The sequence below is a fragment of the Notolepis coatsorum genome (genome assembly GCF_963971535.1).
Source record: "Notolepis coatsorum genome assembly, chromosome: 3".
Classification (NCBI taxonomy): domain Eukaryota; kingdom Metazoa; phylum Chordata; class Actinopteri; order Aulopiformes; family Paralepididae; genus Notolepis; species Notolepis coatsorum.
This window is the reverse complement of record NC_140167.1, coordinates 38,216,578-38,233,905: the sequence shown is the minus strand read 5'-3', so window position 1 is coordinate 38,233,905 and position 17,328 is coordinate 38,216,578.

The following is a 17,328-nucleotide window of genomic DNA, read 5'->3' as shown; positions in this document are numbered from 1 at the left end:
CGCAGGGCCCAAAAGGTGGATAAGCAGGTTATTTACATACAGGGATTATTCATCATTTTACATCAAACATGCTTGTACAAAAGATTGAGGTTTACATAATCATAGCCCATTCACGGTGGCTCTTCACATCAAAACAAGTCTGCACATAAATTTAGTCATGTTTATCAATGGAATAGACTACCTTACTTTTGCCACCACATGGTTAAACCTGGTCTAAGATAGGCATCTAAATCTATATATCACAAACAGTGATTACTCCATACAGTTTACTCACGTCGCGGCAAAAGGGCAGTCTGTGGAAGTGGTGGAGACCAGCAAGACCCCCTGGGGATGGGTGCATCTGTCTGGCCTCCCTCTCAAAACACAGCGCTCTCTCTTAAATACTCTGATTTCCACCAATCCTAGCACATTCTAATAATACGTTTGGTCCAATTAGGTTTGTCTTCTGGGAGGCGGTCCGCCCCCTGTTTTCCTCCTCGTGTTCCTCCAGCATCAGAGGGGGGGCCCATGGCCCCCGTCGGGCTGTGGCCTTTTCTTCACAGAGGCATGTCCCAATAAACATTTACAAGATGTATCTCCCGTGTATATGAATTTACACACTTCTAATATTATCACAGTTTTACTCTTGGCTTACATTTTGATATCAAACAGTGATAAAGAATAACTTGATACGTGTATTTTTCCAGACTAAACCTTTGTAATTGAGACTTATTTTCTATATATGGTTTACAACAAGAGTGAAATGACACTATTATCTTCATAATTAGTTTGACATTCTGAATGATATTCAAATACCTTTTATCTAATGTGGTTTAATTAATATGATCTTGTTTTTGACCATTTCCATGAACCTTTAGGAAAAGCAAGTTAGGCCTGCACCCAGACCTCTGTTTCCCTCTGCCTGTAATCTTTTAGGTGCTGAGTGTGACTATATTTACATACAGTCTTAACATTCTATCAGAGCTGGTTATCTGGTCTCTGAAATCTGATCTCTTTTAGTAGGGTGAGTGACTGTTCCATCTGTGGGGTGTGACTTTCGAGTTCCTTTGTTTCTAGTGGTTGACCACATTTGCTTGAGTGGGGGTTGGGAATGGCTGTCTAAATACAGTTTCAACAACAGCGGGGGTTTCATCTGGGCTCAAAACAGTTCCTTAGAGCACCCCAGTGTTTTGCATATGGTTTTTCTAATTATAGACATATGGATTATGAAATCCACAGTCAATGTTACCACACTATCAAATAGCATTGTGAGGCTGAACAACAGGACCAATTGACTATACATGTGCTTAACATTTTTTAAATAAACATTCTTTTTTTTAAATGGCTAAAAGTGATTTTGTAATTTTGCAACCGTGGGGGTACTTTTAACCCTGTGAGGCCCAAATAAAAAAGACATTAGCAACTTCAGAGGCCAGAGGGTGAGACCTATAAACACATGAAGGGTGCCGTGACTGAAAAAAAAGTTGAGAAACGCTGGTATATGGTGTGGCTCTTTGTGGTACCACAGTAATTTTTGTGGCTCTTAGTCTCTGACTGGTTGGCCACCCCTGACCTACACTGTCTATGTCTCTAATTCTCATTTTTGCGCATTCCTCCAGTTCAGATGTCACGAGATCCTCCCCCACTGAACTAAGCCATTCTGAATTTACGTGTATCTCTGACGTGTACGAATTCTCATCTGCATATGGTTGTAGCCACCGGCCACACTCAACCAATTATTTATTGTAGTACGGAAGCAAATGCATGGAATTGAATTTGAACAGTGAGTTAGCATTGGGTTAGCATTTAAAAACATTATGAGCAAAACGGGCAAGATATGTTGTGCTGTTCATTCATTTCCTGATGATGTCGTGATCCACCAGCAATGGGCCAAGTTTGTGAGCTATGGTGATCGCAACTTGTGGAGACTATTAGAAGAGGACAAAACAATCACACTTATGGATGATAACGTGCATTTTCAGCAGACTACATTGGACTCAGCACTTCTGGTAAATCATAAAAATACTATAGTCAATTGTCAAACAGGTGTTGTGCCAAATTCGGACTCCCTGCCAGAATCCGACTCCCCCTCGGAAAGGTATCCCTTGTTGCCCCCTTGCGTGAACGCTCATACACTCTATCAGCCTACCCAGCATGTAATACGTTCTTTAACTCAACTCGTTATTATTGGCGCATACACTCAGCAATGCGTTTTTAATTCTTTCTTATACAGTAGGAAGGGGGAAGAACACTATATCGTGGGTGTTCCTATAACTTGTATTCAGCTTACAGCTTCGAAACTCCACTTATTTCGTTTTACAATGTCAAAGCCTTTTAAATATAATCAAAACGTTCCCGCATTTCTGTCCGCTTTATCGTTTTATGAAAGAAATCTGATAGTGTATGCGCGTTCATGCGAGGGGGAGTCGGATTCTGGCAGGGAGTCCGAATTCGGCACAACACTATTTGTCGCCGAGTTGAGAGCTCCCCAGACTACAGCATGGGCGATCGCCTACAATGGAGCAAACTATTGGATATTATTATGAAGAGGAAGAGGACAAACGGTGATGATCCATCCATAACATAAGGTGCGTTTTCACCAGACTATGTTGGATTCTAGTATTTTCAAACAGGCTGTTTGGATGTAAGTTCCTGGATGTAACGTATATAGAGTAGTATGGGCGGAGCTATTTGCTATAGTGCAGGTTGGTGACTGTCACTCAAAGTGCATTGCGAGTATGGGCGGAGCCCAGCCAAAAACAGCTTGAAATCTTGAAGTGGAGAAAGTCCTGCTCTACAGTACTTGATTAGAAATACAAAACAATGATTTTTTTTGTGGGAAAAAAACTTACAGGAGTAGGAATTGCCCAAATAGTGAAAGAAATAGTAAGATAGTTCCCCTTTAATATTTGTTTTAATTTAGCTTAAAGCTGCTGGTGCCTCTGGGAGTCTGTGGAAACCTGTGCGTGGGCTTGAAAAGTGATGAAGAGCTTGGTCTATTTCTGCTGTGCAAGTAAACTCACTCCGAAGTTGCCTACTGCAACTTTAACCTTATTCAACCAGGAAGTCCCATTGAAGTACATTATCTCTTGCAAGAGAGATCTATCCAACACAGCAGCATCCACATAAATAACAGTATAGAGAACAATTAAAATTAATTGAATAATACTTGTGTACATCATTCTGAAGTGTATAATTAAGAATTGTGTTGTGTAAATCTTTAAACCTAAAGTAGTTTCACCAAGCTGACAGAGACTGGAGGCGTGGCCATTGTGCATGGGGCTTTTGCTGCAGGTGCCAGTCGTCAGTAATATCATGCAGTATCTGTCTCTAATCCTTTCAATCTCACCATTGTTACACTCTATCCAGGTCCGCTCAATCACTTCCCAGATGAGCTGGACATGCTTCTAAGCTCGTTACCAGAAGATGGTACCCCCGTCCTTCTAATGGGCGACTTCAACCTGCCTGACTCATCTCAGTCGGACACAGTGGTCTCCCTCCTACAATCCTTTGACCTGACTCCCACTGTCATGCCTCCCACTCACAAAGCAGGCAACTCCTTGGATCTCATATTTTCCCGTAACTCCAGCATCATTAACACCACGGTAACTCCCCTGCATGTATCTGACCATTCCTTCATATCCTTCTCACTAACTTTCATGCTTAACCGAAAGCCCTCCACTCCAACTCAATCCGTCTCATTCAGACGCAACCTCTCCTCTGACACACTATCCGCTCTACCTTTGAGTGACACCTTCTCTGCTCTCGCCCCAGATACGGCATCCTCCACCCTCATCTCAGCCCTCTCAACCTCCTTCGACAAGCTCTGTCCTCTCGTTGAGTAACCTGCCCGCCGTTCCCCACCCAGTCCAATGCTGACGGATGTAGTGAGAGAACAAAGACAGGTCCTGAGAGTGGCTGAGAGGAAGTATAGAAAGTCACGCCTCACTCATCGCCACATATCACAACCTCTTGTTAACATTCTCCAAAACCATTACTGCTGCCAAAGCTTCTTTCTTTCACCATAGGATCGAGGCCTCTGCCAAGAACCTTCGCAAACTACATGCTACCATGTCCTCACTCCTCACTCCCCCCCACCCTTCCCCCCTAATCTCTCTCTGCCGAAGACATTGCGATCTTCTTTGAAGAAAAAGTGGAGAACATCCGCAGCTCCTTCTCCCAACCCCCACCCATTCCAAATACTGAATCGAGAACCTCATCCTTCACCCTGTCATCTTTCTCTCCCATTACAGAAGCTGAGACCCTGACACTGGTAACGTCGAACCGTCCGACTACATGCCAGCTGGATCAGTTACCATCCCCACTCCTCCAGACCATAGCACCAGACATCCTCCCATTCCTAACTGCAACCATCAACTCCTCCCTCAACTCAGGGGTGGTCCTCACCTCCCTAAAACAAGCCAGAGTCACACCGCTCATAAAAAACCCAACTATGAACCCCACCGTCATAGGCAACTATCGCCCTGTTTCTCTTCTCTCCTTCCTTTCTAAAACACTTGAACGTGCTGTATCCAACCAACTTACTGCTTATCTCTTACAGAATGACCTCCTAGACCCTAATCAGTCAGGCTTCAGGACTGGCCACTCCACAGAAATGGCCCTCATAGCGGTCACAGAGGCACTTCACTTAGAAAAAGCGAAAGGCCTCTCCTCTGTCCTGATTCTCCTATCTGCAGCCTTCGACACAGTCAACCATCAGATCCTCCTCACGTCCCTCACAGGAATGGGAGTGGCTGGCTCTGCACCGACATGGCTGACATTATACCTCAATGATCGCTCCTACCAAGTGTCATGGAGAGGGACCCTGTCGGCCACCCGCCCCCTGCGAATGGGTGTCCCCCAGGGCTCGGTCCTAGGACCCCTTCTCTTCTTCCTCTACACTAAATCTCTGGGTAACATTATCATGTCTCATGCCTTCTCGTATCATTGCTATGCCGATGACACTCAACTCTTCCTCTCCTTCCCTCCCTCGGATATCCACATCTCTGAGCGGATCTCTGCCTGTCTGTCCGACATCTCCGCCTGGATGACGACCAACCACCTCAAACTGAACCTAAGCAAAACAGAATTGCTCCCCCCTGACCGACCTTTCCATCACAGTCGAGAATGCAGTTGTGACCGCGTCCCCGACCGCCAAGAACATTGATGTTGTCCTCGACGACCAGTTGAACTTCTCCGCTCACATCGCAGCGACAACCAGAACCTGCAGATTTCTCCTGAGCAACGTCAGAAGGATCCGCCCGTTCCTGACAAAAGAAGCCATCCAACTCCTCGTCCAATCAACAGTCATCTCCGGCCTCGACTACGGCAACGCACTGCTTGCTGGCCTTCCGGCCACTGCCTATTCAGCTCATTCAGAACGCAGCGGCCCACCTGATCTCAAACCTACCGAAGTCGACCCATGTCACCCCACTTCTTAGGGACCTGCAATGGCTCCCCATTGCCGCACGAATCCGTTTCAAGGCCCTCGACCTGGCATACCGTGCGGCAAATGGAACCGCTCCCGCCTACCTCCGGTCAATGGTCTATAACTACACACCCTCAAGACCCCTACGCTCTGCATCTTCTGGCCATATCAGACCCACTCCTATCCGAGCTCCGGGAGGGTCATCAAGGAGAAGCCGCCTATTCTCAGTCCTTGCCCCACAATGGTGGAACGAACTGCCCACCACAGTTAGGACAGCTGAAACCCGTCCAATCTTTCGCCGTCGACTAAAGATGCACTTCTTCAACCATTATCTAATTTTTTTTTAATATATTCTTAACCTAACTAACCTTACTGTCATGCACTTGTCCTAATACTAACCTACACTGTTGCACTCAACACTTTGATAAACATTGTTACTCAGCTGATAGAGTTGTGCCCTTCCTGATGACTTGTCGTACAGAACTTTGGATAAAAGCGTCAGCTAAATGACTAAATGTAAATGTACATTTCCTCGTCCAATCAACAGTCATCTCCGGCCTCGACTACGGCAACGCACTGCTTGCTGGCCTTCCGGCCACTGCCTATTCAGCTCATTCAGAACGCAGCGGCCCACCTGATCTCAAACCTACCGAAGTCGACCCATGTCACCCCACTTCTTAGGGACCTGCAATGGCTCCCCATTGCCGCACGAATCCGTTTCAAGGCCCTCGACCTGGCATACCGTGCGGCAAATGGAACCGCTCCCGCCTACCTCCGGTCAATGGTCTATAACTACACACCCTCAAGACCCCTACGCTCTGCATCTTCTGGCCATATCAGACCCACTCCTATCCGAGCTCCGGGAGGGTCATCAAGGAGAAGCCGCCTATTCTCAGTCCTTGCCCCACAATGGTGGAACGAACTGCCCACCACAGTTAGGACAGCTGAAACCCGTCCAATCTTTCGCCGTCGACTAAAGATGCACTTCTTCAACCATTATCTAATTTTTTTTTAATATATTCTTAACCTAACTAACCTTACTGTCATGCACTTGTCCTAATACTAACCTACACTGTTGCACTCAACACTTTGATAAACATTGTTACTCAGCTGATAGAGTTGTGCCCTTCCTGATGACTTGTCGTACAGAACTTTGGATAAAAGCGTCAGCTAAATGACTAAATGTAAATGTACATTTCTTACCCCTCTCAACTGGATGCTCCCAAGGTTTTCTCTCCCCAGACTATTTTCCTTATCTGCTCTTATTTTCTTTGTATTCTCTCCGCTGTAGGACAAGAACTGTAAGAACCTCTGTAAAGCAGTTGTACTAGTGAGTAGGACCCAACGTCTTATTGCTACCACTTTGGTTTTTAAAGCTTTATTCCTGCATAAATAGATAACAAGCACAAAACTGTGCAGGCCCATGGCGCAACATGCGCATGTGGTGAGTGAGTGAGTGAGTGAGGTGAGTGAGTGAGTGAGTGAGTGAGTGAGTGAGTGAGGTGAGTGAGGTGAGTTAGGTGAGTGAGGTGAGTGAGGTGAGTGAATGAGTGAGTGAGTGAGTGAGGTGAGGTGAGTGAGGTGAGTGAGTGAGTGAGTGGTGCCAGAGCATCCGTGAGTGAGTGAGTGAGTGAGTGAGTGAGTGAGTGAGGTGAGGTGAGTGGTGCCAGAGCATCCGTGAGTGAGTGAGTGAGTGAGTGAGTGCATGAGTGAGTGAGTGAGTGAGTGAGTGAGTGAGTGAGTGCATGAGTGAGTGAGTGCGTGAGTGAGTGAGTGAGTGAGTGAGTGAGTGAGTGAGTGAGTGAGTGAGTGAGTGAGTGAGTGAGTGAGTGAGTGAGTGGATGAGTGACCACAATTTGCCATGCATAGCCCATGGCGTGCACAGGACTTACACAAAATAAATACTGATAACCATCAAGGAATTTTGATATCCTGTCAGGGGAGATTTATAAAGCTGGGTGTGTCTCAACCTTTCCCAAAAGCTGCACCACAATCAATAAAGGACACCCAATATGGCGGAAGTCATGTTAGTTATCACCAGGGCTCAGGCCCGGATTAAGACTTCATGGAGCCCCTGGTCAACAGAGACTTAAGTGCCCTGCCCCCACCCCCATGCCACCGTTTACCCCACTATAGTGTGGTTATTTTTCAATAACTCACTTGCTCCCAGTAGAGTAAATTACGTTATTAGAAATCATAACTTAATACAGTACAGAACTATTGTTTTATCTTTTGTTGACCTTACTGTAATTAAATCTAAACAGGTATATTATTCGTCTAAATCACAAGAAAGTTTATACTTTTGGTACTGTTGGGGAAAATGTGTATACGGGGGTGGAGGTAGGAAAGGGGTTAGTCTTGACTAGTTTAATATAGGTCAACTAGCAGGGCTCAAAGACACTAGGGCGACAGTCTGGCTGATGTTCTTAAAACAGCCTCAAGATAGGCAGATGGACATTTCAGTACATCATATCGTGTGCTCTAATCTTGTGTCTTTTCTCTCTTTCATACATACACAGCACACACACACAGACACAGCACACACACAGACACGCAGACACACACATACACAGCACACACACACAGACACAGCACACACACACAGACACACAGACACACACAGTCACACAGACACACACACATACACACACAGACACACACAGTCGCACAGACATACACACCGACACACACACACACACACACATTCACAATACACACATACAGTACACACACGTCTGTACACAGACGCACACACACACAGACACACACACACAATACACACATACAATACACACACGTCTGTACACAGACGCACACACACACAGACACACACACACATACACACACACACACACACAAACACACACACACACACACACATCTCACTAAATCTTTCTCTCTTCGATGTTCTTAATGTTTTACATCATATCGTGTGTGTACATCATATCTTGTTTATCTCTCTTCGATGTTCTTAATGTTTTTATCTAAATCTATGTTCTTCTTAAATGTCTTTATCTCTCTTCGATGTTCTTAATGTTTTTATCTCTCTCCGATGTTAAATCTACGTATCATCTTAATGTACGTCATGTCAGATCTGACATGATATGATACGTCATCATATCTGTCATGTGGGGGCAGGACTGAGAGGGGATTTAGGGGACAAGCAGAGGGATTGAGAGGTAGAGTGTTTTTTGTTCAAGCTGTGGTGATCCTCTGCTCGATCCATAGCTTTTGCTGTTAAGAACTTCTTTTCCTAAATAAATTACCTACTTGTTACAATTGGAAATATCGTCTCCTGCTGTGTTAAACAACCATCAGCCACAACATTTGGTGACCCTTGACCTGTAGACCGCCCTGCCGGGCCCCCTCACACGGCCAGCTCCGGACCTCTCCCGTAGAAATTCTGGCGGTGTCGACAAACAAACACAGGTGAGCATTTTTGCTTTTGATTAGAATATCCGTAAGAGATTCTGAGGGAGGAAAAAGTTGAGCTGACTGTGTGACGAGGTCTGGATGGACGGCTAAAACGAACACGACTGGTGAGGTGTTTACACTGGGGCGATTCCTCTTTTAACAGGCTATAAGTGCGCCACTAATCAATTTTAATTGCATGTTTTCGACCTCTGGTCAAATTTTTCTCCATCTCTTCAAACCTCTCCCCGACCCCTTTCCCTGATTCCTTTACGACACTCTCCACATTCCTCACCACCTTGTAATAACTGTGCCTTCTGTCCTCTGTAGATAAGACTCTCAATTTTCAAAACAAAAACCGGTGCCGCTCTGCTGTTATTCAAAACACACTATTACAGCTGGCATTGTCTGTGTCAAACTAATTACGTTTACGGATACACTATTGTTCGTTTTCTTATTGGCTTGTGAGGTTGTTGCTACAGAGAGGCTAGCTGTCCTACACACACACACACACACACACACACAGTCACACATACAATACACACACACACACACACACACACACACAGTCACACACACGTACACACACACAGTCACACACACGCACACACACACAGTCACACACACACACACACACACAGTCACACATACAATACACACACACAGTCACACACACGCACACACACACAGTCACACACACGCTCACACACACAGTCACACACACACACACACACACACAGTCACACATACAATACACACATACAATACACACACACCCCCCCCATCGCTTAAAAAGTTAGCTCCCCAATAGGACGCACCAGGTTGGGAAAAAAGTAGGGTTTGGATCAGAGGTCAGGCCCCTGATCTCTCTCTCTCTCTCTCTCTCTCTCTCTCTCTCTCTCTCTCTCTCTCTTCTTTCGTACATGTATAGAAGATAACTCATTCTGGGCGTAGAGCCAGCTAGCAGGTCTGGGCGTTGTGCCAAGAGAGATAGCTCTCTCTCTCTCTCTCTCTCTCTCTCTCTCTCTCTCTCTCTCTCTCTCTCTCTCTCTCTCTCTCTCTCTCTCTCTCTCTCTCTCTCTCTCTCTCTCTCTCTCTCTCTCTCTCTCTCTCTCTCTCTCTCTGGGTTTGCTGACCCCTGTTGGTGGGCCAAGGTGTAGCATACAGACTCATCACATCTCTTTCTCTCTTGGGTTTGCTGACCCCTGGTGGTAGAAAACACACACACACACAACCACACACACACACACACAGTCACACACACGCACACATACACAGTCACACACACACACACACACACACAGTCACACATACAATACACACACACACACACACACACACACAGTCACACATACAATACACACACACAGTCACACACACGACACACACACACACAGTCACTACACACAGACACACACACACACACACACACACACACACACACAGTCACACACACACACACACACAGACACACACACACACACACACACACACAGACACACACACACACACACATTCCTGTGTCCCGGTAGACAGCGGGTTGTGACGCACACACACACCGACACACACACACACACACACACATTCCGGTGTCCTGGTAGACAGCAGGTTGTGACGCACACACACACAGTACGCACACACACACAGTCACACACACACACACACACACACAGTCACACACACACACACACACAGTCACTACACACAGACACACACACACACACACACACACACACACACACACACAGTCACACACACACACAAACACAGTCACACACAGACACAAACAGCACACACACACACACACACAGACACACACACACACACACACATTCCTGTGTCCCGGTAGACAGCGGGTTGTGACGCACACACACACAGTCACACACACACGGTCACACACACACACACACACACACAATCACACACAAACACACACACACACCGACACACACACAGAAACACACACACACACAGTCACTACACACAGACACACACACACACACAGACACACACACACACACACACATTCCTGTGTCCCGGTAGACAGCGGGTTGTGACGGACACACACACAGTACGCACACACACACAGTCACACACACACACACACACACACAGTCACACACACACACACACACACACACAGTCACTACACACAGACACACACACACACACACACACACACACACAGTCACACACACACACAAACACAGTCACACACAGACACAAACAGCACACACACACACACACACAGACACACACACACACACACACACATTCCTGTGTCCCGGTAGACAGCGGGTTGTGACGCACACACACACAGTCACACACACACGGTCACACACACACACACACACACAATCACACACAAACACACACACACACCGACACACACACAGAAACACACACACACAGTCACTACACACAGACACACACACACACACAGACACACACACACACACACATTCCTGTGTCCCGGTAGACAGCGGGTTGTGACGCACACACACACAGTCACACACACACGGTCACACACACACACACAATCACACACAAACACACACACACACCGACACACACACAGAAACACACACACACACAGTCACTACACACAGACACACACACACACACAGACACACACACACACACACATTCCTGTGTCCCGGTAGACAGCGGGTTGTGACGCACACACACACCGACACACACACACACACACACATTCCTGTGTCCCGGTAGACAGCGGGTTGTGACACACACACACACAGTACGCACACACACACAGTCACACACACACACACACACACACAGTCACACACACACACAGTCACACACACACACACACACAGCAAAGACACACACACACACACAGACACACACAGACACACACACACCGACACACACACACACACACACATTCCTGTGTCCCGGTAGACAGCGGGTTGTGACGCACACACACACAGTCACACACACACAGTCACACACACACACACACACAATCACACACAAACACACACACACACCGACATACACACATACACACACACACACACACACAGACACACACACCGACATACACACACACACACACACACACACACACACAGTCACACACAGACACACACACACCGAGTTGTAGTAGCGTTGTAGTTGTAGATCTAGGTTAACTGTGTCCTGGTAGATCTAGGTTAACTGTGTCCTGGGGTAGAGTAGTAGTAGATCTAGGTTAACTGTGTCCTGGAGTAGAGTAGTAGTAGTAGTAGATCTAGGTTAACTGTGTCCTGGAGTAGAGTAGTAGTAGATCTAGGTTAACTGTGTCCTGGGGTAGAGTAGTAGTAGAGTAGTAGTAGATCTAGGTTAACTGTGTCCTGGAGTAGAGTAGTAGTAGATCTAGGTTAACTGTGTCCTGGAGTGGTAGTTGTAGAGTAGTAGTAGTTGAAGTACAACCACAGACACACATACACAACACAATAAACACACATACACACTAAACAACGATGCATACAGCAGAGGACATACTGTTAGACCGGAACCCGCTCATAAAGAACCTAATTCTCAAGGTTGGTGTCCGGTGGCAGAGGCGTACAAAGGCCGGGGACACAAAATGGCCTTCCGGAGGTACTTTTGATCTCGACGTATGCGAAGAGATGAATGTAATGATTCGTAACCACAAGCCAGGCGACAGCAGCAAAAAGAGGTTGAAAAAGAGGACAGAAGAGTTGGGGGTAATGTGGCTCTACGCCCAGAAGGGGAGAGCATACAGGCAGGAAGCTTTAGCGCTAAATCAGAGAGAGACGGATATAGGGAAACCAACATCCCCACCTTATGTCACGCAATTGCCGGTGGGCACTGTGACAATAAGAGGAGAATATGAGGAGACGGAATTAGGGACCCCCGCTAGGTCAGAAACCCCCGCTAGGTCAGAAACCTCCGCTAGATCAGAGACCTCCCTTAGGCGAGATACCCCCCCCAAACTGACCCCGCAGGATCTCTATCCAAAAGTCCTGGCGGCATATGGCGAGACAGTACGTCGGAAGTTGTATGATGCAGAGGAAGAGGAGGTAGAGAACCTGGGCAGGCAGAGGGAGGGAGTCGGGAGGAAGATAGAGGAAGAGGCCCGTCAAAATATGGCACAGCAGACATCAGGGAAACACGGGGCGTGTGGCCACACCAAACTGTTGACTGATGAGGAAGATGAGAACGACACGAAACCAGCACAGGAGAAAGGAAACATTACAGGAACCCTGACTTTCGCCCCTACATTCCTGGGAAGTGTGACAAGTACAGGCCAGTTTCCCCTGCTAATAAAGGGGAACGATATCTTTCACATGCCATGGTCACCTCTAGACATCGATGGTATAATAGCAAGACTACCGGACCTTTCAGAAGGAGCCTCCAGGTGGATCACGCAGTTTGAGGAAAATACGTCATCTTTTCTGCTAGCAGTGGGTGACGTCAAATCCCTGTTGACGCGCTTGCTAGGAATTGGTGCCTGCCGGGACATCATGGGTGATACATCGATGCGAGTGGCATGCGACACGCAGGCCCATGATGGAGACATATTCAACGCGCATAGAGCGGCATTGTGGTACAAACTCAGGAATCAATATCCATCACGTATTAATCCGGCAAAACTGGCGGGCAACCCCATAATGGAGACGGAAGGGCCTGGCACCTATGTGAACAAAATACTGAAGGAGTGGAGAGGTGAGCTAGGACACAACCCAGAAATTGACCCGTTGCAGAGGGCGATGTTTAGAGAAAGTGTGATGAGAGGGCTTCCAGAGGTGGTTAAGAATAGACTGGAAGACGTGGTGGGGTTAATGGACATGACTTATCCTTTGTTCTGTGCACATGTAACACATAGTGTGGAGAAGCAAAGGGCTCAGGAGCAGAAAGTCAGGGATCAGGATAGAAATGACTCAAGGAAGTTAACTCAGCAACAACTGCAGCCCCAAAGGAGGTTGCAGGCAGTAATGGTGTCATCTGCTACCTCTCCACCCATGCAGGACCAGGGACCCCCGCCTGCACCTCAGGTAGTGAGAAGCTATGGCTATAGTTCACAGAACCAGGCGTCCAGGCGGCAGGCAGGGAATGGGCAATCAGGCCCACGGTTTACACAGGGACCGGGGAACGAACAACAGTTTCCCCGTTTCCACTGTTGGAACTGCGGCATGCAGGGACACAGGGAAATGAGATGTAGGCAACCATACCGTCCCGGCTCGGAGTATGGAAGACCCGTGCGCCAGGGGGAGTCACAAGGGCCCCACGACCAGGGGGAGACAGGAGGGCCCCGAAACCAGGGGGGTAATCACTAGGGGTGCCCAGAGAATGCGACGGGGGGAAATCAAATGATTGTGGTTTCCAAGGGAGCTGAGCAAGAACCTATTCTGCAGGTCCTAGTGGAGGGCAAATTAACAGAGATGATGGCAGACACTGGAGCAGGTTTTTCCTGCATAAAGCAAAAATACGCCGCTCACTTACCCCAGTCTGGACAGTATGTTCGGACGGTCGGATTCTCGGGAAAAACACAATTAATACCCACATCAGATCCAATCTCTATGACGTATAACAACAAGACCATAACAATACCTGTATTAATTTCGGACAGCACCCCGCGCAATCTCTTGGGACGAGATGCAATGTGTAAACTAGGCTGTAAAATCCTATGTACGCCTGAGGGGATTCAAATTGAACAAGACGTGTACCAAATGATGCTACAAGGGACGGGGGAGAAAGAGGCCACTGTGTTCTGGCTGGGCAACATAGATGCAGAGCTGCAAAGGGTCTGTGACCCCTGGGAGCCATTTCTGAAAACCCAACTGCCTCAGTCTAGACAAACAAACATGGAGGCACATTGCACACTACAATATTTGACGAATAGTGACCTAGTTAGGAACAAGGCATGGTTGCAGGGACAGCCCGAGCAGGTGCAGATTAACTCATCTACGATAATTGTAGGGAGACAGGGCGCGGCGTTGAGGGTTAACACGGGTAAGTATCTACGGGAACAACATAGACTAAGAGACGCCGCCCCACACATCACTCTGAGAATAAATCCTGGTTACGAATCCGAACATCTAGGTTCAATGATACAGGAATCCGAGACTCAAAGGTGGGTCTCCACGGAATCTCCGCTAATTTGGAACAGCGCAGATGGGAGTTTCATAAAAATAATGATTTCCTTTTCAGTTTTGGCAAAACCGCAAGTAATCAGATTACCAGGAGACCCTTGCGTTATTCCAGAGGCGGATGCTTTGCTGGAACAGGACATGTTGGCGCGCACCCCGGAACGGTTGTGGTCAAAACACGACACAGATGTGGGTCTAATATTGTCGGCACAGCCAGTGAAGGTCAGGTTAAAGAAGGGTTGTAGACCACCCTTTATCAGACAGTATACAATGAAGCCAGAGTCGGAGGAAGCTATATCACATCAGATTGAGGGACTGTTAAAGGGGGGAGTGCTCGTCCCTTTCAAATCCAGATGTAATACACCTATCCACCCAGTGCTAAAGGCGGACAGGGCTAGGTACAGACTGGTACACGATTTGAGGGCGGTGAACGACGTGGTGTCTGGACCAGAGGCGGAAGTCGCTAATCCACACACCCTCCTGACAAACATCCCGAGTAGCTCGCAGTACTATACGGTCATTGATCTCACGCAGGCATTCTTCAGTGTTCCATTGGAAAAAGAGTCTCAGTATCTGTTTGCTTTTACCCACAGGGGGAAACAATACTCTTACACCCGGTTGCCACAAGGGTTCGCGCACTCGCCGCATTACTTCTCGAAGGCGCTCAAGGAAGACTTGCAAGGAGTGTGCGACACACTACTCAGCACGGTTTTACTGTATGCAGATGACATTCTAATCTGCTCGGATACACGTCAGCAGTGCCATGAGGACTCCATCAAAGTTTTGAGTGGATTGGCCGTGGGAGGCCACAAGGCATCCCGTTCAAAACTGCAGTACTGCCAGCCAAAAGTTGAGTACTTGTCTCGCGTCATTCAAAAGGGCATAAAAAACATCTCACCCATGCAACTCGAAGCTGTATCCAAGGCACCTAGGCCATTGACGGTCCGACAGATGATGACGTTTTTAGGGATGACTGGGTACAGCTCTGAGTGGGTGGAGGACTATACGATAGCGACAGCGCCGTTGAGGATGATGATAAAAGAGGCGGGTACAGACAAGCTTCGCGCTCCCTTGACATGGACCGAGGAGGGGGAGGACGCGTTCATAAACATTAAGCGTCTGTTGTTACAGGCCCCTGCCCTGGCGCTGCCGGATTATGAGAAGTGTTTCCACCTATTCGTCTCACATAGAGCGCAGCATGCGACAGCTGTCCTGACTCAAACACAGGGGGGGAGTGGGAAAAAACAACCGATAGCATATTACTCTAGAGCTCTTTCGCCGGTGGAGCAGGGTCTGCCACCTTGTTATCAGGCCCTGGCCGCAGCACATTTGATGTATGAGAAGGCAACGGCCGTGACAATGGGATATGACATTTGCATTTGGACACATCACAAATTGGCAAACTTGATTGAAAGAGGCAAATTTGTTCTGACCAGCCAACGGCAACAGGCTTACATGAGGCTCCTGCAGTACTCGGACGTTACGATAAAAACATGCCACGGCAGTAACCCGGCGGATCTGGTACCACTCCCGAGCGAGGGTCAACCGCATGAGTGTGAGGTGGAGGTACAGGCTTTCGTGAAACTCCGTCCTGATTTGGGAGTCGACCCGCTCGCGATAGCAGAACTCTCACTTTTTGTGGATGGGTCCTGCTATCGGGAGGGGGAAAATTTAAGGTCAGGATACGCCGTCGTACAGTGCAAACCTAACGGAGAAACACTAACAAGAAAGGCCGGACAATGCATGCAACCATGTTCGGCCCAGCTTGCAGAACTAATAGCACTAACAGAAGCATGCATAATAGCTAAAGATCGCAAGGTTAACATCTTTACAGACTCTGCGTATGCGCATGGCGTATGCCACCTATTCGCGGCCATTTGGAAGGCAAGAGGCTTTAAGAAATCGGACGGCTCACAGATCCTTCACCACAAGCAGGTTGTGGCGCTTATTCAGGCTGTAAAGTTGCCCAAAAGCATTGCTATCGTAAAGTGCCAGGCACACAGAAAAGACCTGTCCTTTGTGACGACGGGAAACAACGCGGCGGACGAGGCCGCGAAGGCGGCGGCTGCGGTGCCGTCCACGGCTGTTCTGATGTTTGCGGCCGAACTGACGACTGAGGTAACTGAGGATAATTTGAGTGATCTTCAGGACTCAGCCACGCAGGCCGAGAAACAGTCGTGGACGGAGAGGGGGGCTGTAAGGGGGGCAGATGGTCTGTGGAGGAGTCATAACGGTTTGATAGTCGCCTCCATCGATCTTCTGTCCTTAGTGATACCTGAGGCTCATGGTGTTGATCACTGTGGAAGAGCAGAGACCCTGAAACGAATCACGAAAATGGGATTTTGGTCCCCAAAGCTTCAGGCACAAATTGACGTTACACTAGCCAGG